Source organism: Tamandua tetradactyla, chromosome 8 (assembly GCF_023851605.1).
Source record: "Tamandua tetradactyla isolate mTamTet1 chromosome 8, mTamTet1.pri, whole genome shotgun sequence".
Classification (NCBI taxonomy): domain Eukaryota; kingdom Metazoa; phylum Chordata; class Mammalia; order Pilosa; family Myrmecophagidae; genus Tamandua; species Tamandua tetradactyla.
In genome coordinates, this window is record NC_135334.1 from 65,419,243 (window position 1) to 65,444,662 (window position 25,420).

At 42.0% G+C, this 25,420-nt stretch overlaps 1 protein-coding gene and 1 long non-coding RNA gene across 5 annotated transcripts in view; one reads left to right on the forward strand and one right to left on the reverse strand.

The window, feature by feature from the left end:
• TENM4 (teneurin transmembrane protein 4) overlaps positions 1–25,420 on the forward strand; it is a 780,788-nt gene that overhangs the window by 226,219 nt on the left and 529,149 nt on the right. For 3 of the 4 annotated variants that reach the window (XM_077113447.1, XM_077113449.1, XM_077113448.1), the window contains exon 3: positions 7,970–8,078. The gene's annotated coding sequence lies outside the window, so the exon portion shown is untranslated. Of the gene's footprint in view, positions 1–7,969; positions 8,079–8,205; positions 8,263–25,420 lie in introns of those variants that run through there. The other variant, XM_077113450.1, reaches the window with a different exon arrangement.
• LOC143644441 (uncharacterized) lies at positions 4,125–17,160 on the reverse strand. Its single transcript, XR_013156713.1, has 3 exons — positions 17,003–17,160; positions 4,862–5,013; positions 4,125–4,382 (listed from the first exon to the last, which is right to left on the reverse strand). It is a non-coding gene; the product is annotated as an uncharacterized LOC143644441 (long non-coding RNA).

Genomic DNA, 25,420 nt, shown 5'->3' on the forward strand with positions numbered 1-25,420 from the left:
GTTTCTTTGGGGGCTTTCAGCTCTTGATTGAGACAGTTAATTATTTCCAGTCTGCCTTCCGTCAGATTGCCTTTTCCTTCCTTTTCTCACCGGGAGCACTTGCTGCTGGCATGGGACCTCTGGACTGAGGGGAATACAGAAAGAAAGAGTCCAAGGGCAGGCTAGAAGAAACAAAGGCGCCTAAGTTTATGCAGCCAAGAAAATAACATAAAACAAGATGAGAGATTAGGTCTGGGCTTTTTTTGTTTTGTTTTGTTTTGGAACATTTCGAGGAGCCAGGCATGCAGTTGTGTTTAGAATAGGAAGAAAGGCATAACTGTGCAGAAGAAAATCCTTTTTGGATTTTATTTTTGCTGTTATTGGATTAAAGAAAGCACCAAGAGGATTAAAGTGTGCGAATGTATCGAGGCTGTTGCACCCAGATAGCAGGGGACCCTGTCTCTTCCTGAGACATGTTTGGACAGCATGTTGAAGCAGTGAGCTTGCTTGTTCATCAGTCACCAGAATGGAAACTTCAGCGTCCCTTGGAGCCACTCACATTGCTTTTCTTTGGTTAACATTAATGGCAATAGTGGGAAGAGGGCAATTTTAGATAGGACTGTTGGTCGTAAGTGACAGAAATCCCTGAACTGACTTATTCAGAACAGGGGGACTTACTGCCTTCTAGAATCTAAGGAGATGAACCAGAAAAAGGCAGAGATGCAGTGGAATTGAGGTCAGGAATTTAATTCTGTTAGGATTTTTTTTATATATATATATCTGTTTTTGCTGTCCTGATATGCTTTTTCATACTTACGAGCTCCCTTCTTTGTCTCTGCAGACCAGCTTTCCCCACATAGCCACCAGCAGACCTTAAGTATTTATCTTACAATTTCCACAACTAGCAAAGAGACTACATTCTTTTTCCTTTCCTGTTACAAAAACATCCCAGTGAAGAATTCTAACCGGCCCATCTTTAATCAGGTTCCGCCCTCCCAAACCGCTCATCTAGAGCAAGGGAGCCCAGAGCTACGATTGATCCAACTTTGCTAAGGTGACCCATCAATGCTGGCCACAGAGGTCGAGTCCTTTTAGAATATAGTAATTCTCACAGGACCCACGTATCTGGCAGTTATAACTAGTTAATGCTGGGTATAAACCACTCCCAAAATTGTAATGGTTTATAACAGCAGAGGCTTAAGTGACTCTTATATACCATGTCTACTGTGACTGGTAGGCATGGAGGAACGAGGGAGGGGCTTCTGCTTATTGTGCTCCCTCAGGGACTCAGGCTGATAAACAATCCCAGTTGTAAATGGAGTGAAAGAGAGTTCTGGAAGGTCTTGCACTGGCAGTTAAATCTTCCCCTTGGAAAGCAGTCTACTTTTGTTCTGACTCATTGGACAGAATGAATCACATGGCTGCTCAGGAATGCAGTCCCGCCATGTGCCTAGAAGGCAGAGAGCCAGAAATACTTGGCAAAGAGCCTCAATGAATCCCACCACCCAGATGTTTGGAATAGCTGAAAAAGTGGTTCCTGGTAGAAGGAACCTAGAGTAGGATGGGGATGCTGCACAGGCCAACTTATGGATGAACACCATGGGGGCATCCTGGGCCAAGGGAAAAGCAGAGGGGGGTGGTGCAGTGAGGTCTTTAAATCACTTGGGTTTGGCTGGAACATGGAGTATGGGAAGCAAGAATGGCAGAGGACAAGCTGAAGAGGTGGCCAGGCTGGTCTGTGAAGAAAATTCTTGCATTAGGGAACAATTTGGATTTTATCCTAAAGATAGTGGGAGACCAGCAAAGGTTTCAAGCCAGAAAAACAAGGCCAGAGTTGTATTTGAGGAATAGTACTGGTGGTATGAAAATATGGAGCAAGGAATTGAAGCGTACTAGACCAGGTCTGGGATCAGGTGACTCCCCAGGGATTTAGTGGTAGAACCAACTAGACTTGGTTACTTATTGGTGTGGGAATACATTCTGTTTTGTGTTTTGTTTTCTTTTTTGGGAATGCACTCAGTTTTGATCAGTACCACAGAGATGACTTTGTGCAAATGCCAGCATGTGCATTGGCTCTTCATCAAGAAGAGGGTCCAATGAGTGATACTTACAGGCTCAGGACATGGCTGGAGAAAGGCTCTGACATCTGGGAACATGCCAGTATTGTGAACTAGAGTTTGTGTTTGTCCTCTACTTCCCAGTCCCAGAATTTTTGATGGCAAATTTGAAGGGCTTAAAAAATAGACATTGTTTAAATATAAGCAAGTTCCAGAAAATTGACAAAACTCTCCACAGAGACCACACACTTCCTTAAGTTGCTTTTTAGTACCTGTGACTATTCGAGAATGTTTACTTTCCAGCCGGGTTTAGGCTTTATCAGCAGTCCTTGCATACCCTTATAAACGCATGATCTTTCTCTCATCATTGCTGAGCATCTTTATCTTACTCCCTGGGAGCATATGCCGATGCACCCCACCCACTTGACTCAACATTCTTTCCGACAAAAATGTTCCTGTAATAGCATGGATCCTCAGTCATTTCAAAGATAAATCTCCACATGGTTCAGAGTTTGGCAGCACATCTGTGAAGAATTCACGAGCCATAGGTTGCCATGGCTAACATTGAGAACTACTGGCATGTACACAGAACAAGGATCACAAGAGAGGATATCAAGTTGAAGCTTAGATACCCCCAATTGGCCAGAAAATGGTTAATGAGATCTTTCAGCTTCCCACTGCACAAGCACCCAGATATTCACTTACCACAATGTGTTCGGAGGTGGCTGGCTTGACCCATGAAGAACCTGTAAAAAAAGCTCTTTCAGTCCTTCATGAATGAAGATGCCCAGCTCAAAATTCATACGAGGATTACATAAAACCATCTGCTGCCCTTACTACCCTCTGTGTACATTAAAAATACAGGGATGCTTAACATGGAACATTCCATGGTTGGCACTTGAACTGGTTGTTGATGTTAACGGTGGAGAGGGGTTGAGGTGGGAGGGCAAGTGGGGGTGTGCATGGCCAGGGATTTCTACCTGGATCAGAGTATCTAGAGCAGGGCATTAGCGTTTTCTCCAACCCTGTTTGACATGTCCTACGAAGGAGGTGCCATCTGTGTATGTAGTTGAGTCTCTCGTGAGCCTGTGTAGGTGTGTGTGTGGGTAGGTATGTTGTTTTTTCTATTTAATCTGAAAATTGGTCTTTGAGTCCATAAGCAGCAGCTGCAACTGTCATAATTAAAATAAAATAGCCAGCTTCCTTCAGTCCTTAGAGAGAAAAGCTTTAAAAAAAAAAAATCCATATTCTAAATGGACTCAGGAATGTGATGAATCATCTCTTTTTTTCCTGTTTATTTGCAACAAGTTTTGTGGCTTTGCTTTTCTCTGGGGTCAGAGGAAGAGAAGGGAATTAACCTTTATTGAGCATTTATCCTGACCCCAGGTCCTATGCTGGCTTGTCTCAACTGCACAAGCCAGGATTTGAATGTAGTTTGATGCTTTGTTTCTTTCCCCTTTGCCGTGTGTGCTTCTGGTATCCCATTAAATCCTGCATCTCTCAACGTGGTCAGATTCTGTCCAGAGAGCTGACGTTGTTAAGATGTTATTGAATATGTTGGCACGTGTAGTTGGCTTGGATTAGGAACCAAAGCTTTTAGCAGAGTAACAAGGTGAAATATTCTGTGCTGATGATTTACATGATAATGAGATGGTTTTTAGAGGATGGGATGTGCTCTTGAACGTGTGACTTAAAGTCACTCACCAAACCAGGCTAGAAAAATAAAATCCCAGAAGAATTGTATCTTTGTAGCTTGTCCAGCTCTCAGAATAAGGTGGCTATGGTAGAAGGAGAACACCAAAATGTGGCAGGCCCTGTATGGGGAATTCAAGATGCAGTGGTCAGTGTCTTCAAGGAGCTGCTTCTCTGGGTGAAGAAACAGATATGCAAGCAAATAATTATAAGGTCCTCCCTGGCATGAACAACTTGCTGTAGTTTCAGCATTTTTTCCCCTCCAAAAATCCATTTCTTGAATTAGTAACTTTTTTGCAGAGGAGAGCAATCTCACGGAGAAAGCAATGCCTAGAATGTTGAACATAAAAATCAAGAAGAAATAATAATGTTTCTTAATAATGTATTATAGGTTTGGTGCTGCTCCTCTTTAATGCATTATTATTATTCCCATTTTGATACATAAGCAAACTTAGAGAAGCTAAACGTTCTGCCCAAGGCCACCCAGCCATAACCGGGTGGGGTGCCACTCACACCCTCTCTAGGTGCTTCCAAAGCCTGCCCTTGCCACTGTGCTGGGCTTCCTCTCCAAAATCCTGTGCCCTTTATTTCAGGTATAACAGCACAGCGATCATCGTCTCCTGTGTTAAAAATAACGAAACCGTTTTCTTCTTCCTTAAAAGAAAACAAAGCTTTAATAGCAAGCATCTTTCAGGGTGTTTCATGGTCCTATCTCTAGGTTCAGATGTGCTTATCTGGATCCTGAGTCCACTCGGAATCTTCCAGGCAGTGCTGGCTAAGCAGTGATGTCAGGGCCACGTGGCAGCCGTGAGTGCAAAGATGCTGCATTTCTCATGGACATTCTACATGGCCCCAGCCGACTCCTCTGCCTCCAAAACACATTCCCTTGGGTTTCTGGGTCCTCTGCTTCTGTTATTGCAACTTAGCAGAGAAGGGAAAGACCAGAGCAAGCAGTCCCTGGAAGGGCGGCAGGTAGTTTCCTGCTCTCTTTGAAATTGTTTGCGAGAGAACTGGAGTCGGTGTTGTTTGGGGTCCAGCTGAAGGCATCATCTGATCTCCCTGATTCGTGGCAGCTTTGGGGGAAGTTAACAACAACAAGGGGATTTGGATGGAAGCAGACACTGTGTACTTACTTCCATCTGGGCCCTGCAGAAAGACAGCTGAGGAAATGATCACGTTTCCATACCCGATAGGTTATGCCGGCAGGTGTGTCGGGAGTGGAAGGGCAGGTGTGCCAGGTGTGCAGGCATCAGGCACAGGATCACTGCACGCTTTTATGGCTCGTCTGGAAAGGGAAAGAACAGGACCCAGATTGTGTCCCCTGCTTCCTTGCTGGGAATTAGGGACAAAACAGTTTAAACTCCCAAAGCCTCTTTTTCTCCTCTGCAAATCCAGGAGGTTAAAGCTTGCGTCCCGCAGTTATTTAGCAGGTTATATGAGATCAGATACGTTTCAGCAAACTAACACCCCACCCAATGTCTGACACACCGTTAGGAGCATCCTACCCCAGTCACTTCCCCTTCCTACTTATACTGTGCTGGGCCTTCCGAATCCATCTTCCTATAGTAAATCTCCAGTCAGGTCACATATCTGCTCAAAAGCTTCAATGGCTCTTGTTACTCAAGGAATAAATGTCACATTGTTTATCCTGACATTCAGGTGCCTTGCCTGGTGAGTCCCCATATCACCTGCTGGATATGATTTCTTCTGCCTCCCTCTACACAACCCACGCTCTGGAAAACTGAGCCATGTACTCATTGTCATGCCCTCTACTTCCACACCTTTATTCCTTCACATGAAGTATCCTAACCTCTCCCCACCCCATTCCACAAACACCATGCCTCATGCAAGGCTGAGATTAAATGATACATTGTCCAAAAAGCCTTCCTGATGTGCTAGCCGAGGTGATGATATCTCTGTCTTCTGTCCTCTCACTGGGCTTTATCTCTGGCTTTCCTACAAAACTGTTCAGTGTTATAGGTATTTGTGGCCATGCCTCATTTTCCTTGCCAGCCTGCAGGCTTCCTGAGGGCAGGATTTTCTTCATGTTTATCAGTATGTCCCATACAGCACCTAACACAATATGTGAATGAATGGATGAGAGGATGAACAAATGTAAGCAATAGTCTCTTCTTAGCTCGATTTCCCCTCAACAAAATGCTAATATAGAAGTACTTCTAAAACCTTTTTGGAAACCCATGAGCATTTTGGTTTCATTAGCAGGAATTGTGATACTTCTTGGAGGTACTTTGAAAAGAGACAGAATTGAGGGATGGGAATAAAAAGGAAATAAAATGATGGAAGTTTTCCCTGTAGCCTTGGAAAAGAAGAAGGCAGCAGGGAGAAGGGATAGTCAGGAATAAGAACTGTGGGTTCACAACTTCTTCAAGAGGGGAGGGTCGACAAGCACAGGTGAGAAGCCCAAACCCAAGCTTTGTTATCATGGGCAGATGGAGTTTCATGACCTGGGCAATGGAAAGGGATTTGAGAAGGACCCTGAGTCTTTTTTATGTCAAGCATCTAAGTCACTGGTTACGACTAGGACCTCTACAGGAGCCTTTGGGACAAAGACAACAGTGCTGAGTCTTAAAATCCACAAGGTACTGGGCACTTGGGTAGAGGCCAAGACACCAGTGCCCAGTGCCTCGTGGTTTTGTTAGGTGTACTTCATTTCTAATTACCACATCTTACTCATCCAAATTTATCCCTCAGAATTTCAGAAGGGAGCAGGCAACCGTTTTGCTTCACTGTAATGATGTCCTTTTTTCAAGTATACCCCCTATTTTTCATTTTAGTAAATATAATATGATTTATAAGGAATTTTCTAGGTTTAGCTCCAAACTTTTTCTTGTTGACCCTGTTTGGTGACAGTAGGACACCTACTCTGGGGTTTGAGGAGCCTGAATTCCAAAAACTCAGGGGTCTGCACTTAGGCAGAGCCTGGTGAATGTTCTTCCCTAAATAGAGTGGCTCTATCAAAAATAAAGGGAATTTACAATAAGGAAATAGTAGGAATTGTAGATAAAACTAGCAAAATTTCACCCTGGGCTGAATTTTGTTTTTAATGGGAATTATCAGTAGTTTTTTACCTTATAGTAGACAATAATTACTTCTCAGCTAGGTTCTTAGGTATATTTGGCAAATATGTATTCAAGTAACTTCTCAAAAAAATATTCTTTACCCCAGATGCCTAAACTTATCTTTCATGCCTTGATCTTTATCCTAATGGGTCTTCTATATGATAAGATATTTTGTAGGATCCTCAGCAATTGACCGTGGCAGTTTGGTGTAGGGAAAAGGACAGACCTTGCCTACTTGGAGACCTGTGTTCAAATCCCAGCTCCTCCTCTTGCAGTAACCTGAGGCAAATGACTTACAAACCTTGATCCTCCCCCTCACTCTTTTGAAGGGGACAGGATTTCTTGAATTCATTCAGCAAACCTTTACTATGTACAATAGATATCTCCTTAGGCACTGGAGATGCTGTGACAGGTCAAATTCAAAATGATAGAATTCTAGGGGCAAAAGTACCTCACACCTCATCCAGTTGAGAGTTTTACTCTTTCAGATGAGGAAACTGAGGCTCAGAGAGAGAAAGAGTTTGGCCAGAGGTTGTAGTGCAAACGTGGTAGGGCCAGAACTACAACCCCTTGTCTAAGGAAGTCAGCCCAGGTGACTCTCAACAGTCTCTCATGGATTTTATTATAGATTGACCCATTTTGAAGAGCAAGAAACTAAGGTTCAAAGAAGCAAGTGACTTATTTATTTGCTTGATGAATCACAGTGCCCACTCGCTCAGTCACATGCTTTGTCTCTACCCACATCCCAGCACACAGTCAGTCCTCTGGTTATAAATCACTCCATTTCTGTTCTGCACCAAGCCCAAGCTTGCTTGTAAAGGAGACTGACGTACATTCCCAGCCACTAGAGAAAACAAATGTCTGAGCAATGACTATAAGAAAAGAATATTATTCCCGCAGCGTAAGATGAGATGGGAGAGCAGAGCTAGGTGCACCTGGACCTTGCATAGAGGACTGCTGCATAGACGAGGTGCATATCTGTAGGAATGGCAGGGTGTTGAGGAATTCACTTGCTTCTCTTCTTCATGTTGGAACCAGGAATGGGTCCCTTTTCTTCATTGGCGCGTGTTTGCAATGCCTGCCAGGGGAACACCTATGAGAAAGGGTTTAGGGGGCATCCCATCATCTCACTCAACTGGTATGTTTTCTCTGCTTTAACAGAAAGGGTTGCACCTCACCCATCGTCCTCCAGGATCTGATGGCCCTGGAGAGAGGGCTCCAGGGCCCCTGGACACTGCCGACTCTTCAGAACATGCCAACATGGAGCCAGGTTAGTTCCTGTCATCTACTCTGATTTTCTCTGTCATCAACTGCAAACCTGAGGTACTGATAAGAAATTCCATCTTGGAATCTGAAATCATACGTATTTTTGAAAACTTTTGCCGCAAAGCACCATTGGAGATCAGGCCAGAATGGAGATGGCCTTCCAGGGAGCAGATGCTGCAAGAAGACTGGTAGGTGGCAAAGGCTGCTGGAAGTCAGGGCAGGAAGGTCAAGCATCCAACAGAGACTGTGATGGGGCTCCTGGGAGCAAGGAGGCATCGTGCAGGTCTAGAGAGGCATCAGGAAAACCAGGGTCATTTTCAGGTCCAGGAGACCAGGCCACAGGGCTGGAGTTTGATGGCTACCTCTAAAGTTGAGCTGGGGTGAGAGCAGGGGCATAGCTGAGAATGGGCTGGGGATGACCGGGAGGGATGCTGCCCTTGGGCGAGTGGTCTGGAGACCAGCCTGGCTGGCCAGGATGACCCTGGAGGCTGTCCTTTATAGGGCTGTGGGGAAGAGCAACGCTACAGGCAATAGGAAAAGCACTGGAAATTAGGCTTTTTGGAAAGGTGGACCAATGTTTCAAGCTAGAGGGGTAACTTGGCGCAGAGAAAGAGAGAGTAAAAACAGAAGCTGGGTTGGCAGTGAAGAAGGCTGAGGAAGCAGAAGAAAGCACCGGGGCAGAGATGTGAGCCATTTATGGAAAACCCACTAACATCACTGTGTACCAAACGCTTTTTCTGATCCTCAGTGAAATCTTGCAGGGTAGATGTGTAAGGCTCAGGTATGCTGCAGTAATAGATTAACTCCAGAAGCTCAGTGGCTAACCCAGCAAAGGATTGTTTCTTGCTCATGCTGCATGTCTAACCCAGGTAGGTAGGGGGCTCAGCTCTAGTGACCCAGGGACCAGACTGATGAAAGCACTGCCATATTTGAGATGCACCACCTAGAATAGGCAGCCTCTTTAGTCTCCCCAGAAAGAAAAGAAAGCCGTAGAAGGTTGAGCACTGGCTTGTAAATGATTCAGTCCGGAAGTGGCACACAGCGTATTGGTCAGAGCTGGCCGCATGCTCCTCCCTGATTTCTAGGGTGCTATGAATGGGTCAGACATGGATAGAGAATAATCAGTTGGTAACTGCTTCTGCCACAGCAGGTGTCTTTATTTCCATTTTACAGGAAAGGAAACTGTTGCTCAGAAAAAATAACTGTCTTTTCCAAGGCCTCCCAACTAAAAAGCACTGGAGCCGGGACCTTATATAACTTCTGATTCAATCTTTTATTTAATTATTCAGCAGACATACTGAATAGTCTGCCAGGCTCTAGGGATACAAGGAACAAAAACAAAAGTAGCTCTCACGCTCACCCTGAAGAATGTATAATTACAAACTGACATAAATGCTCTGCAATAAAAACATGTGGTTCTCTAAGGATATCTGTTAAGATATTTAGCTTTCCATAAAGAGGGACAGGTAGAATGCACTCACTTTTATTGCGGCATTGTGCCAAGTACTTGATTTATGCATCTCATTAAGCTCCACAACCTCATGAGGGAGTTATTATTGCCCCATTTTTCAGATAAGAAAATTGAGGTTCAGCAAGATAAGGTTGAATTAAGTTGAAAGCGAATTTTTCATCTCCATCCATGCTCACTTGTAATGATGAAATAGAAGTTAAATAAGTATTTAAATATAGTCCCATACCTTATCTAAACCCAAGAAATGTGGTCTCCTCTTCCTCTTCTAAATCTCCATTCTATCCTGGGCCCTCCCTGGTTCTCATAACATTCTGCCATGTGTCACAGCTCTGTGCACGTAGCTTTCAGACACAGGGAACCTCTCAGAGCTCAGGGACTGGACTCCTCATCCCCATGTGAGTGCTGCCCATATAGCTGGGCCCAGAGCAAAGCTTGTGGAGTGCAACTAAATTGAGGGAAGGAAGAAGCTGTAAATATATTAGGTAGAAAATATATTTTGATGAGATTGAGTCTGAGGCTTGACACAGGCTGAGCTTTCTGTCTGGGAAGTTCTCCCTTTCCTCTGCAGCCTCCGTGCCCATCATCCTCCCCTTTGGATGCTCTGCCATGTGTACTCTATCTGCTAAGGCTTCTTGTAATAAAGACTAGTTTGCTTAAAACCACAGGAATTTATTGTCTCACTGTTCTGACGGCTAGAGGTCTGAGACGAAGATATTGGAAGGGCCACACTCCCTCTGAAGTCTGTAGGGGCGAGTCTGTTCCCTGTCTCTCTCCTGGTTTCTGATGGTGGTGGAGTCTCTGGCTCTGTCGTCACTTGGTATTCTCTCCTGTCTATCTGTCTCTGTCCAGTTCTCCCCTTCTTATAAGGATACCAGTCGTATTAGAGCAAGGCCACCCTAATCGAGTTTGGCCTCAACTAATAATAACTGCAAAGACCCTATTTCCAAATAAGGTCACGTTCACAGAACCGGGTTAGGACTTGAACCCATCCTTGTGGGAGGACACAGTTCAACTCATAATACTTCCGCTGACCTGTCACTTCCTCCCCTCCGTGGTGCTTGTCACTGCTTCCTCTGTCCCCACGTGGGTCCCAGCCACCCTCACCATTCACTGGATTATTGCAGCAACCTCCTCACTGTCTCTGCTGCTGGGCTTGCCCTCTCTCAGTTTACTCGCAACACAGCAACCAGAGGGATCTGGTAAAACATGGATCAGTCAGGCCATTCTTCTCCTTAAAATCCACCTGTGGCTCCCCTTCTCATGCAGAGGAAAAGCCAAGGGCCTCACTACAACCAACCAGGCCTTGTGTGACCCAGCCCTGTTTCTCCTCTGACCCAAACTTCTATGAGCCCCTGGCTCCCTGCATTGACCTCTTTGCTATTCCTTGTACATAAACATGCTCCTTCCCCAGGGAATGAGTAGGCATGGAAGCCTTTTGCCAGTTTTCGGAAAAACTCAACAGCCAGAGGGAACAGCAATGAGAAGGTCTCCAAGTCATCATTCCAAGTGAGCAGAGCTTGGATGGGTGGCTAGGTCCTGACTTGGGACTGTGCTGGTCACTGAAGGAGCAGCTGGGGGTACAAGTGAGGTGGAGCATGGCAGAGGTGAAGGCAGACAGCCCCCCTGCCATCACCACTGGACACAGTGCACAAGGGAGCAAACCTCCTAGTCCAGTTCTTCCTGTGGCCCACCTCTGCCTAAGCTTTTCTATGTTGTATTTATCTCCACCTGATGTATTATATTTACTCTATAAATTTAATCATTTATTTTGTTGGCTGCCAATAGAATGAAAGCTCCACAAGAGCAGGGACTTTGTCAGTTTGTGCTATTCCCTGCAGAGTCCCAATGCCTGGAACGATGCCTGGCATATAACAGGCTCTCAGCAGATACTGAATATATACTGAATGAGGGAGTGAGTGAATGAATGAACAAATAAATGAAAAATAGATTCCATATCATCACTTGCTTATACTCTATGGTTTCCTACTGCCCTGCCTTTATATATGCTATTTTCTCTTCCTGAATGTGCCCACTGCCTCCCTCCCCACCTGACTCACTCATTCTTCACTCACTAACTCTGCCCTGGAGAATGAAATCCCTACCCTGTGTTCTTATGAGCCCTATGCAGACGTACTACAGAGGCACTATCCATTCCTGTGAGCTGGGGGCTCGTTGTTTTTGATCCTCCAGTGCCTGGCACACAGTTAGGGCCCTAGATCAGCAAACCACCTGGAACTGAAGCCTGGGTAGGGCCTTTCCTTTCCTCTCTGTGTTGCCATCACCCAGACTCAGGAGGCAGGAGCCCTTGTTGCCAACTTAGCCTCCTCCTGCTTCACGCCTGCCTCAGAGATCAGGAAGCAAGGGAAATGGGACACTAATGAGAGTCAGAGAGCAAACTAAATCGGGAGGTGTTGCAAATAATGTGGAGGAGGTTTAAAAGGATCTCTCCAGGTAGGAGGGGGAGTAGTGAAGTGTAAAGAGTGCAGGAGTTAGCATCACACAGGCCCACCTCTCACACCTACATATTGGGGGATAGGTGCTAATCACTTTAGCTCCAGGGGCTTTGGTTTTCTGTCTTTAACTTAAGGATCTTTTAATTGATTGACTCATTAATTTACTCATTCATGCCTTTCCATGCCTTTTCAAAAAAAAGGATTTCAGTGGGTTAATAATTTAAAATAAATAAATTCATTAAATGCAACAAAAGCATTTAATGTAAAACTAAAGGTAGAAAGTAAGGATTAAAAGAGGGAGGGAAGGAAGAAAACTGTTATCAGGGCCACTCAGAATAGGGGTTCCTGAGCAATACTCCAAACCATTGCCCTGAGGATGGCACAGGGGTCTTGTCATAAGAAAATGGGACTGTGGATGCTAAAAGCCTTTAGGGGTCACAAAGCTCTGATCAAACAAGAATAATGATGGCCAGTGTGTCAGGACACTCTCAAATCCATTATCCATTCCTCTACTTCTGTGCACTGAATGATTACTGCATGCCAGGGACCCCCTGGGGTGCTTTTCTGTCTCTTATCTCATTGAATGTTCAAAATACCTTGGTAGGTGATCTTTTAAAGCTCATTTTAGAGATGAACTATGAGGCTCAGAAACAGTGAATCACCTTTTTAGCAAATGGTGCTGGGGTCACTGGACATCCACATATGAAAGATGGATCCCTATCTCACACCATACACAAAAATGAACTCAAAATGGATCAAAGACATTTACAAATTTACGTTTATAAAATTACAAGGGAAGACCTAGGTTTAAGTCTTCATGAGCTTGAATAAGGCAATGGGTTGAAACAAACAGTAAAAGAAAAAATGGATAAATTGGACTTCAACAAAATTAAAAACTTTCTTGCTTCGAAGGACACTATCAAGAAAGTGAAAAAGAGAAAAGAAGAAGAAAAGAAAGTGAAAAAGTCCAGGAAATAGGAGATAATATTTGTAAAACTTTATCTAATAAGAGTCTTATATGCAGAATATATAGATAACTCTTACAACTCAGCAATAATAGAGACAAATAGCCTAATGAAAATATGGGGAAAGGAGTTGAACAGACATTTCTATAAAGAAGATAAACAAATGGCCAATGAGCGCATGAAAAGTTGCTCACCATCATCAGGGTAATGAAATGAGAGACACTGAATTATTTACCTGGGCCCTACCTCTCTAGCACCAAAGCTTCCTGACCACCCACCTCCCTGAGCCTGGAGGACAAGTTACAGTTAAGAGAGAAGGGCCCTGGGTCTGTTGAAGGTTTTCAACAGAAGGGAGGGGCTGGGAAGCATCAGGGCAAGGTGGAAAGGTCCAGCCAAGGACCATCTGCCTATAGGTTCCTCTGGCAGAAATGGGCAGTAAACGTCATCTTGGAAAGCTGCTTGAGGGCAACAGTTGCACATTTAGTCCCCCTCTGCTTTTTTCACAGTATAGCCTAAAGCACCAGTTCTCAGACATTCTGATTTTTATTTTTCAAACTTATTGAAGATCCCAAAGGGTTTTTGTTTTTGTGAGTTATATTATAAAAATGTTATCTTATCACAATTACTAGTAATCAACAATGAAAAATGTTAAAATTTTAATTTAACTTATTTAAAATAACAATATAAAACTCATCCATTAACTAACATCACTTATTTTTCATAAAAATAACTATTTTTCAAAATAAACAAATGTATAGAGAAGAATGGCGTCATTTTTACAGATCTCATGTTTGCCTTAATAGAAGACGTATCTACCTCTGCGTTTCATCTGCAAAACTCCACTCTGTACTCATGAGAGAGTGAAAAGGAAAAGGGAAAATAATGTCATAGCAATATTATAAAGAGTTTTAACCTCACAAACACCCTGGAAGGGACTCAGGGACCGCACTTTAAGAATTATGGGTGCAAGAAGCAAGATCCTTGCTACAGAGTAGGGAAGAGAGTGAGAAAGAAGTCAATGGTGAATATAATTAAGAGAGGAAGGAGGAGTGTTGACAGGGAATTAAGAATGGTCTCGGTGGAGAAGGGATGGGAATTCTCCTGGAATGAAGCCTGGTGGCTCTAGGAAGGCTCCAGACCTTTGCACATGATATTTTCTCTTAGTCTGGAATGCTTTCTCCCGACTTGGTCTATCTGGCAAAATCCTTCTCCTGCTTTAAGGTTGAGCTTGTGTGTAATTGCCTCTGGAGAGTGTTTCTTATCACTATTCATATCCCTGAGTCTATGAGTCTGAGTTAAGCCCTCCCCCATACCCAGCACATTGGTGGTTGCTGCCAGGCTGAACATTTCCATAGAAGAGTGGGAGAAGGCAAGGTTCCAGAGGGAGGTTTCCACCTTTTGGTGGATGCCTTTGGATGCCAGGCAAAGGAGTTGGGGCTTTTGGGTATTGCTGTTTAATAAATGAGAAGTTACTATAAGTGTCTGCATAATTTACTTGATGATATATAATTTTATATGTATGGAAGAAGGTCAGATAAATGTCATCCACTATTAATTCTAATTCAGTAGCACATAAGGTCATCTCAGTTATCTGGAAGAGAAGGGAAAATGGAGGAAAGAAGAAGAAGGAAACTAACAGCTAACTGAGCACTCACTATGTGCCAGGCATTTAACGTGTTGTCTAATTATCACAGTAGCTAGGTAGTATTTTCCCTTTTTTTGCAGACGAATAAACTGAGGCTTTTCTCCCTGAGGCAGCTTTGCTGCAGATTGGTAGAGAGCTGGGATTTAAACCCAGGTCCATCTGCGTCTGAAGCCTAGGGTTGTTTTTCCCACTCCCCAACATGGGCTTGGCACCACTTGTTTGGGCCTTGAGTGTTTACTTCTACACATGGCTCTTTTTAAATTGCAGTTCTATCCTGTGTTTCCAAATACATTTTAGCTCTCTGAAAACTGAACATGAACACCAATCTTGCTTCTTTGTTCCACCTTTTAGGAGTTTCCCACGGGCCCTCAATAAATCCCCACTTTTGTTTTGCTTATTTTTCATAGCAGACATTACGCATCTGAGAAGTTAATCCTGATTTCTAGTGAGTGCTCAGGCTCTGTTAGAACTGTCCAGCCTGGTTGATGGTAAGAACCAGGAAGTTCAAAGGACTTGAGGCACAAGTATGGTTTTTCTTAGGGTCACCTGGAGAAATATTCCAAGAAAGACACTCTAGTTCTTGTATATATATTGAGCAAAGGCAAAGAAAGCTTATGAGGCTAAGAATGCACTGTCACATAAGGTGCCAGTTATGTCAAGTAAGCAAGGACAAATGGATATTTTTTAAACTCTGAATATGGGAAAGCACATGTGGTAGGCACATGCATGTTTTATCCTCACCATGAAACCTATATAATTCCTATGAAATAAGAACTATCCCCATTTTGTCAGTGATCAAACTGAGACACAGAGAAGCGTCTTGCTTAGGCTCAGATAACTGGTTCATGTTACAGCTGGGGTTGGAAACCAGGACTGTTTGTCTGGTCCTTCAGAAATATCATGCTGTCCTCTACTTAGGGAGAAAATGCTGAGTCCAGTCCCAGTGGGTGCTGTGCTCTGACAGCCCTAAGCAGGGCCTCAGTGGCCACTGATAACCTTGTGTTGTTTGAAGGCTCTTTCTCCCCATTCTGGGGATGCTCCCTGCCATTCTCTTTCTGCAGCCAGAATTTGCTTAATCAGTAGTTCTTAACCAAGTCAACTAATGGATAGTCTTAGGAAGGAGGAAGGAGCAGATAACCTAGGGATAAGGTGAAACCCAAAAGATGACACTCATTGAGCTTGAAACATGATAGTTCCAAATTTGTTCAAAGAAGGAATTCCTGCGAGTGAAGCCACATCTGGTCTCAGACTCCTATGTTTTGGGGAAACAATAACCTAGCAGCCCTAGAAGCCACCCATGTGGAATCCTGCCCTTCCCCAAGGCCTGTGGGGACGGAGTTGGTAAAGTGAGTGCTGCTACCGCTGAGGATGCTGTCGCCCCTCTGAAACCCCTTTAATGTGATCCTTATTTACCTGTCTCCCATTCTCGGAGCAGTGCTGTGTGGCGCGGTCCTGGGAATGCAGTCTATATGATCGCAGAGCTACTTGCAAACTGAATGCCTAGTTTATTTCCAAATGGGAAAATCAGTGTCATTATCCTTGGTGGATTCAATGACCTAATCCTGCATAATCATAGGGCTTGCTTCCTGTTGTTAATTGCATCTTCGGCTGCACACCTTGGTGGCCAGTTTAGGCAAAGCAACCAAGGTAGTGGCTTGAAGGCTTGCTTGCAAGGCTGTGTGCCTTCATCACTGTGCTGCCTTGCCTTACCTACTGTGAAATGGATGCATTTAGACATCTTCCACCCCCCACTGCTTCTATGAAAGGTCCCCTTGTGGGAAAGAACAATGAGTCAACATCTGTAAGCACAGAATCCTTTTCCTCTTTGGATTCTAACCATGGTAGAAAAGCAGAGTTTGCAGAAAACACTCCAGGGGTGAGAATAGACATTTGTTGAGTACCTATTATATGTCAGCCACTCTGCGCTAGGCATTTCACAGTCCATTTAACCCTCACAACTACCCAGAGAGGTAAGCATTGTTATTTCTGATTCACAGATGGGGCCATAGAGCCTCAGAGAGGGTCAATGACTTTAAGTCACACAGCTGGGAAGTGGGGGAGCCTGGAATTGATCCAAAGTCATCTACTACAACGTCCAACTTCTTTCCACTGGGTGGAAGATAATTATCAACAATAATGACAGCGACAAAGACTACCTTGTGGAGTGCTCACTATATGTCTGATATAGCCTGTGAAGTTTTTTGTCTATGTTAACTCAGTTAATCCATACAATGACCTCATGATATTAGATACTATTTTCTTCCCCATTTTATGCACAAGCAAACCAAGGCAGAGATAGGTGCTTTCAGAATGAACAATTTTCCAAGTATGGGTATTCAGAAGGTAAGAACAGCAATCCGTCACTGTTGGCTGCTCTATCTAAATAGCTCTTACCTGAAAAAGCACAGGTCTTGCTCATAGAACATATTTATTAAATATCTGGAGACTGATAATTAACTTCATGATGTTCCTACTGACCCCCTGAATTGGGTGTTCTGGCTGCTCTGAAGAGCCTGTGCTCGCCACTCAGCTGGTCCATACCATGCCAGACTCTTGACAGGTCAAAGAATTCTAGAGCTGGAATCCCAGAATGCTAGACTACCGAATCAGAAGGCCATATAGTGTAGTCGTGGAGGACAAGCTCTGGGATCAGACCAGTGGCACCCAATCCTGGCTTACTGCCCTCTCCGGCTGGGGACTCTTCTCAAGTCACTTAATCTCCCAGTGCTTCCATTTCCAGTATGTAAAATGGGAATAATAGTAGTCTATATTTCAGTGAGCAATTGTGAGGATTAAAAAGAAGAGCATGTAAAATGCTTATAACTGTAGGTTGCACAAAAAAATAAGCATTTAATTCATAGAGTCAGAAATTAGAATATAGTGGTTACCAGCAACTGGGGTTGGGATCGGGAATGGAGAGTTAGTACATAATTGGTGCGGAGTTCCTGTTTGGGAGAATAGAAATATTTTGGTAATGGATGGAGATGATGGCATCAAAACATTGTGAATATAATTAATACCACTGTATATCTAAAAGTGGATGAAATGGGAAATTTTATGTTGTATATATGTTACCAAAATGACATTTTTAAAAAAAAATCATAGAACTGTATAACAGAAAGAGTGAACCCTGATGTAAACTTTGGACTATAGTTAGTAGTATAGCTATAATAATACTGAAATATCAATTGTAACAAGAGTACTACACTAATACAAAATGTTAATAGGGAAAACAAACTGTGGGGGTAGGTGCATATTTGGGGTATTCTACAGCTGCTCTAATGAAAAAAAAAGCAGGCACTCAATAGATGCTATCTCTTGAATTATAGAATATTGTTTTTAGAAAAGGACTTATAAGGTGATCTAGTTTCACCCTTTCACTTGCAGGTAAGGCAACTGAGACCCAGAGACAGGGAGTAATTTGCCTAGGTCACACAGCATTGTAGTTTTCTGATTCTAATGCCAAAGCTCATTCTGATCTTACCGGCCATATTTAAAATGACACTGTTATAAGGAGCACATAGAACAGTTTCCTTTCTAGAAGTTTTAGTTGATTATCTTTCAATCTCTTGGTCATTTTTTTAAGTATTTTTATTGACAAATCTTTATACACATACAGTCTATACATGGTACACAATCAGTGGTTCATGGTATCATCACATAGTTGTGTATCCATTATCATGATCATTTTTAGAACATTTGCATCACTCCAGAAAAAGAAATAAAAAGAATAAAGAAAAAATTCATACATCCCATTCCCTTACCCTCCCTTTCATTGACCACTAATATTTCAATCTACCCAATTTATTTTATCCCTTATACCCCTATTTATACCCCTATTATTTATTTATTTTTTTTATCCTTTTTTTTTTTTTAATTACTCATCTGTCCATGCTCTGGATAAAAGAAGCATTAGACATAAGTTTTTACAGTCATACAGTCACATTATAAAAGCTATAACATTATACAATCATCTTCAAGAATCAGGGTTACTGGAACACAGTTCAACAGTTTCAGGTACTTCCCTCCAGCCACTCCAATACACCATAAACTAAAAAAGGATATCTATTAAATGCATAGTAAAAGCCTTAAGGATACCCTCTCAACTCTATTTGAAATCTCTCAGGCACTGAAACTTTATTTTGTTTCATTTCTCTCTTCCCCCTTTTGGTCAAGAAGGCTTTCTCAGTCCTGTGATGCTGGGGCGGGCGAATCCCTGGAGCTCTGTCCCATGTTGCTGGGAATATTTACACCCCTGGGAGTCATGTCCCACATGGGGGAGAAGCGGGGAAGTAATGAGTTCACCTGCCAAAATGGATTAGAGAGAGAGAGGCCACATCTGAGCAACGAAAGATGTTCTCTGGGGGTGACTCTTAGGCCTAATTATAAGTAGGCTTAGCCTATCCTTTGAAGGAATAAGTTTCATAGGGGTGAACCCCAAGACTTTTGATCATTTTTTATTGTCTCCTGTTCTTTGTTCATACTTTCAATACCCTTAAATATAATTTTAATTATAGTAAACATTTATTTTGCTTTCTGAGTCTGATGATTTTAGTATCTGCAGTCTTTATGTGGCTGATGCTTTTGTTCATTGCCACTGCTATCTCTTGCTCATGGTGACTTGTTTCCTCATGTGTCCTGTGATTTTATAATTGAAGGTCAGAGATTGTTAAAATTTGGGGGGCCTTTTTTAAGCCTGAGTTTAAAATTCATTGCTCCAAAAAGGATTTGCACTTGCTTCTGCCAGGTGTCTAGAAGAACAAACATGGGGTTACTTTAAATTAAAGTCTTGACTTAGAATTTGGATACTTTTTGGCCACAAAGTAATACACATATGATGGCCATTTAGTGGTTGGGAATTCTGTGAACATTTTTTTTTTTTTTTAATTTTTCCTTTCTGAGACACAAGGGCCAAGTTTCTTTACTGTCTCCTTCTATAGGGTGGTATTTTACTTTTCCTAATTTACCCTCTCACTGAAGATGTAGATGTTGTCTTTTTAAGTCCTAGCCTTAATGGGGGTGGGGGTGGGGGGTTGGGTGGGTTGGAGTCTCAATCGGACTCCCTGCCTTTTCAGGAGCCTTGGCTTTGTTTCCTTTTTGTCCCTTTAAAACCTAAACCCCACACCACCAAGGGTCAGCAGTTATACAAGGACAGCCTTCAGCTTCACTGTTTGGTTATCTATAGTGATTCATGCTGTCTTGTGACTATTTTGACCCTTGAGGAATCTTTCGCTTTCTTGCCACCTTAACTATATATTTAAAAATAAATGTGTTTGTTTCCGTTAATATGGTATTTTTCTGAGTTCTGCTTGAGGGGAATTCCTTAGGGTGACTGGACAGCCAATTGCTGAAGATAGGAGTCTAAAGTGGGTGGAGAGAAGGGGCAAGATGGCAGCTTAGTGAGGTGTGGAATCTAGTTCGTCTTCCAGAAGCAGCTAGTAAATAGCCAGGAACAGTTCAGAACAACTGCTGGGGCCACATCACTGATGGGACACACATCGTACACCAGTGTGGACAAGCTGGACTGCCTGAGACCCCACACAGAACTGTAAGTCCCCCAAGCTGCAGAGGCAAGCACCCCTCCCCCATGGGTGTGGCCACCTGGTTCCCTGTGGGTAAAGAAAACAGACTTTACTAGCAGCAAGGGCTTAGCTCAATCAAGTACCACTTGTGGAATTAATTAACAAATTTGACTACTGAAAATAGGCCCCCAGCACAGATAATCCTAAAATAAGCCCTGAAGCTACTAGGAGTTCTTGCCCAGCAGAGAGGGGGTGGGGCTGATGGAAAAAGTGAAAAAAAAATTTTAAAACTGAGGCTTTTTGAATTGGACAGCACAAAATACTGGAAAAGGACTGGACACTAAAAAAATAAAAGGGGACACATAGAGCCTAAAGATACATAGAGCCGCATAGCAACTTAAACTCTTGATTGACAAATCCAAGGAATGGGGGTCCTGCTCTGAAAAGTACTCTCCCCCTCCCCCTCTTTCTTTCTACTACTTCATACCTCTTAGATAAAACTGGAAACCTTCTAAGGCACCAGCTCGGCCCCAAGGAAGGACAGAATTAAGCTTCTCTGAGAAACAAAGTGATGAGTCAATAGGAGTTAATTTCTTAAAGGCTGTTAATTTCTTAAAGGCTGCACCTCCCCCAAGAAAAAGGTGGGACACAGCTCAATTGGAGTCCCTCCCCCAAGGAATTCAGGCCCCAGGCATTGGAAAACTGAAGCAATTAAGCCCAACCTACAACCTTTCCTCTGTCTCAACCATGCACCAACAGGGAGAGTCTGATGAAATTAAAGGTACTGCATCACTTTAAACTGGTGGGAAGCCACAGGCAGACAAGCACCACATGCTGGGCAAGATAGGAAAAGCTCAGAGTCTAGAGGCTTCTTAGGAAAGTGTGGTAACCTGCTGGGGGTCTCACCCTCAGGAAAAACTGATATTAGTGACTTCTCTAGTTTGCTAGCTGCCAGAATGCAATATTCCGGAAATGGAATGGCTTTTAAAAAGTAGGATTTAATAAGTTGCTAGTTTACAGTTCTAAGGCCGAGAAAATGTCCCAGTTAAGCAAGTCTGTAGAAATGTCCCATCAGAGGCATCCAGGGAAAGATACCTTGGTTCAAGAAGGCTAATGAAGTTCAGGGTCGGTCTCTCTCAAGTGAGAAGGCACATGGCCAACACTGTCAGGGTTTCTCTCTCATCTGGAAAGGTACATGGTGAACACGGTCAGGGTTCCTTTCTCATCTGAAAGGGCATATGGCAAACATGGCATCATCTGCTAGCTTCTTCTCCTGGCTTCCTGTTGAAGCTCCCCAGAAGGCATTTTCCTTCTTCATCTCCAAAGATCGCTGGCTGGTGGACTCTGCTTCTTGTGGCTATGTTGTTCTGCTTTGCTCTCTCTGAATCTCCCATTCTCCAAAATGTTTCCTCTTTTATAGGACTCCAGAAACTTATCAAGACCCACCCAAATGAGTGGTGACATGTTGGCACCTAATCCAGCTTAACAACCACTCTTGATTAAATCACATCTCCAGGGACAGGATCTGATTACAGTTTCAAATATACAGTATTGAATAGGGATTTTTCTACCTTTATGAAATGGGATTTTGATTAAAACATGGCTTTTCATACATCCTTTCAAACCAGCATTGTGACTCTCTCCTCCTGAGACATGGGCTAGTCTGGTCAGGGAAACCTGACTGGGGTCTATAATATCTGAAGAGGTCCTCCTCAAAAACAAAAAATAAAAGGTTCCATATAGGCAGCAGAAGAAACAGAAAACAAGAACTGAAAAATTCTGATCAGTTAAACAGAACCTATACTAGCAGTCTAGAATAAGTTGAACTGAATGTCAAAGAACAGATAGAGAACAAAGCCATCTAGCAAGAAAATCCTAGGTAAAAGAGTGAAAATAACTTCCAAAATAAACTAAGTAAAGAAATCAAATGCCTAGACAACAGCAAAAAAGAGAAAGTCATACTAGGAAGATTGAAGATATGGCTCAGTCAAAGGAACAAACCAGCAATTCAAATGAAATACTGGAGTTGAAATAACTGATTCAGGATGTTCAAACAGATGTGGAAAATCTCATCAAAAATCAATGAGTTGAGGGAGGATATAAAGAAGGCATTGAGTAAAAAAGAAGAAGAAATCAAAAGTTTGAAAAAACAAATCACAGAACTTATGGAAATGAAGAGCACAGTAGAAGACATGGAAAAAAAAAAAAGAAGCAATGGAAACCTGCAACAACAGATTTGAAGAGGCAGAAGAGAGGATTAGTGAACTAAAGGACTGACAATCTGAAATCCAACATGTGAAAGAAAATACAGGGAAAAGAATGGAAAAAATATGAGCAGGGCCTCAGGGAATTGAATGACAACATGAAGCACATATATAGTGTGGGAGTCCCAGAAGGATAAGAAAAGGTAAAAGGAGAAGAAAGACTAATGGAGGAAATAGTCACTGAAAATTCCCAATCTCTTATGAAAGATATAAATTGCAGATCCAAAAAAATGCAGCAAACCCCAAACAGAATAGATCCAAATAGACATACTCCAAGACACTTACTAGACTGTCAGATGTCAAAGAAAAAGAGAGAATTTTGAAAGCAGCCAGAGAAAAGCAATCCATCACATACAAGGGAAGCCCAATAAGACTATGTGTGGATTTCTCAGTAGAATACATGAAGGCAAGAAGTCAGTGGTATGATATATTTCAGATTCTCAAAGAGAAGAATTGCCAACTGAGAATTCTATATCAAGCAAAATTGTCCTTTAAAAATGAGGGGGAGATTGAAACATTTTCAGACAAACAATCACTGAGAGAATTTGTGACCAAGGGACAGGCTCTGCAAGAAATACTAAAGGGAGCACCACAGACAGATAGGAAAAGGCAGGAGAGAGAGGTCTGGAGAAGAGTGTAGAAATGAAGAATATGAGTAAAGGTAAAAAGAGAAAAAAAAATAGGTATAACATATAAAATCCAAAAGACAAAATGGTAGAAGAAAGTACTGTCTTTACAGTAATAACATTAAATGTTAATGGATTAAACTCCCCAATCAAAAAACATAGACTGGCAGAATGGATTAGAAAGCAGGACCCATCTCTGTGCTGTCAACAGGAGACTCATTTTTAGACCCAAGGACAAAAATAGGTTGAAAGTGAAAGGTTGGGGAAAGATATTTCATGCAAACAACAATCAGAGAAGAACAAGAGTAGCTATACTAATATCTGACAAATTAGATTTCAAATATAGAACAATTAAAAGAGACAAAGAAGGATACTACATATTAATAAAAGGAACAACTAAACAAGAAGACATAATCATAAATATTTATGCACCAAGCCATAGTGCTCCAAAATACATTGAGGCAATCACTGACAACACTGAAGGGAGAGATAGACACCTCTACCATAATAGTTGGAGACTTCAATTCCCTGCTTTCATCAATGGATAGAAAATCTAGACAGAGATAAAAAAATAGAGAATTTAAATAATACAATAAATGAACTACACTTAACAGACATTTATAGAACATTGTACCCCACAACAACAGGATACTCATTTTTTTCAAGTGCTCATGATCTTTCTTAAGGATAGACTGTATGCTGGGTCACAAAGCAAGCCTCAATTAATTTAAGAAGATCAAAATAATACAAAAGACTTTCCTGGATCATAAAGGAACAAAGCTAGAAATCAGTAATAGGCAGAGGACCAGAAAATTCAGAAATATATGGAGGCTAAACAGTATATTCTTAAACAACCAGTGGGTCAAGAAAGAAATTACAAGAGAAATCAGTAAATATCTCAAGGCAAATGAAAATGACAACACAACATATCAAAATTTATGGGATGTAGCAAATGCAGTGCTAAGAGGGAAATTTATTGCCCTAAATGCCTATATTAGAAAAGAAGAAAGAGCAAAAATCTAGGGGTTAACTGTTCACTTGGAAGAAATAGAGAAAGAACATCAAACTAACCCCAAAGCAAACAAAAGAAAAGAAATAACAAAGATTAAAGCAGAAATAAATGAAATTGAGAACATGAAAACACTCAAGAAAATCAACAAGACCAGAAATTGGTTCTTTGGGAAAATCAATAAAATCAGTGGATCCTTAGCTAGGTTGACAAAAGAAAAAGAGAGAGGTTGCAAATAAATAAAATCAGAAATGGAAGAAAAGACATAACCACTACCCCACAGAAATAAAGGAGGTAATGAGAGGATACTATGAGCAACTATATGCTAATAAACTAGAAAACATAGATGAAATAGAAAACTTCTTAGAAAGACATGAACAACCAACATTGACTTGACAAGAAATAGACTAACTCAGCAAACCAATCACAAGTAAAGAGATTGAACCAGTCATCAAGAAGTTCCAAAAAAAAGAAAAGTCTAGAACCAGATAGCTTCACATGTGAAGTCTACCAAGCATTCAAGAAAGAGTTAGTGCCAATCCTGATCAAACTCTTCAAAAACAGTGAAGAGGAGGGAATGCTACCTAACTCAATCTATAAAGCCAGCATCACCCTCATACCAAAGCCAGACAAAGATACTACAAGAAGAGAAAATTACAGACCAATCTCTCTAATGAATGTAGATGCAAAAATCCTCAAAAAAATGCTTGCTAATCAAATCCAGCAGCACATTAAAAGAATTATACACCATAACCAATGAGATTTATTCCAGGCATGCAAGGATGGTTCAACATAAGAAAATCAATCAATGTAATACACTTTATCAACAAATCAAGGCAGAAAAACCACATGATCATCTCAATTGGTGCAAAAAAAGGCATTTGACAAAATTCAGCATCCTTTCTTGATGAAAATACTTCAAACAAGAGAAATAGAAGGGAACTTCCTCAACATGATAAAGGGAATTCATGAAAAACACACAGCTAACATCATCCTCAATGGGGAAAGACTGAAAGCTTTCCTCCTATAATCAGGAACAAGAAAGGAATGTCCACTGTCACCATTGTTATTCAACATTGTGTTGAAAGTTCTAGCTAGAGCAATCAGACAAGAAAAAGAAATAAAAGACATCCAAATTGGAAAGAAAGAAGTAAAACTCTCATTGTTTGCAGATGATATGATTTCATACGTCAAAAATCCTGAAAAATCCACAGCAAAACTACCAGAGCTTATAAATGAGTACAGCAAAGTGCAGGATACAAGATCAACACCCCAAAATCAGTAGTCTTTCTATACAGTGGTAATGAGGACTCTGAGGAGGAAATCAAGAAAAAAATTCCATTTACAATAGCAACCAAAAGAACCACATATTTGGGAGTAAATTTAATTAA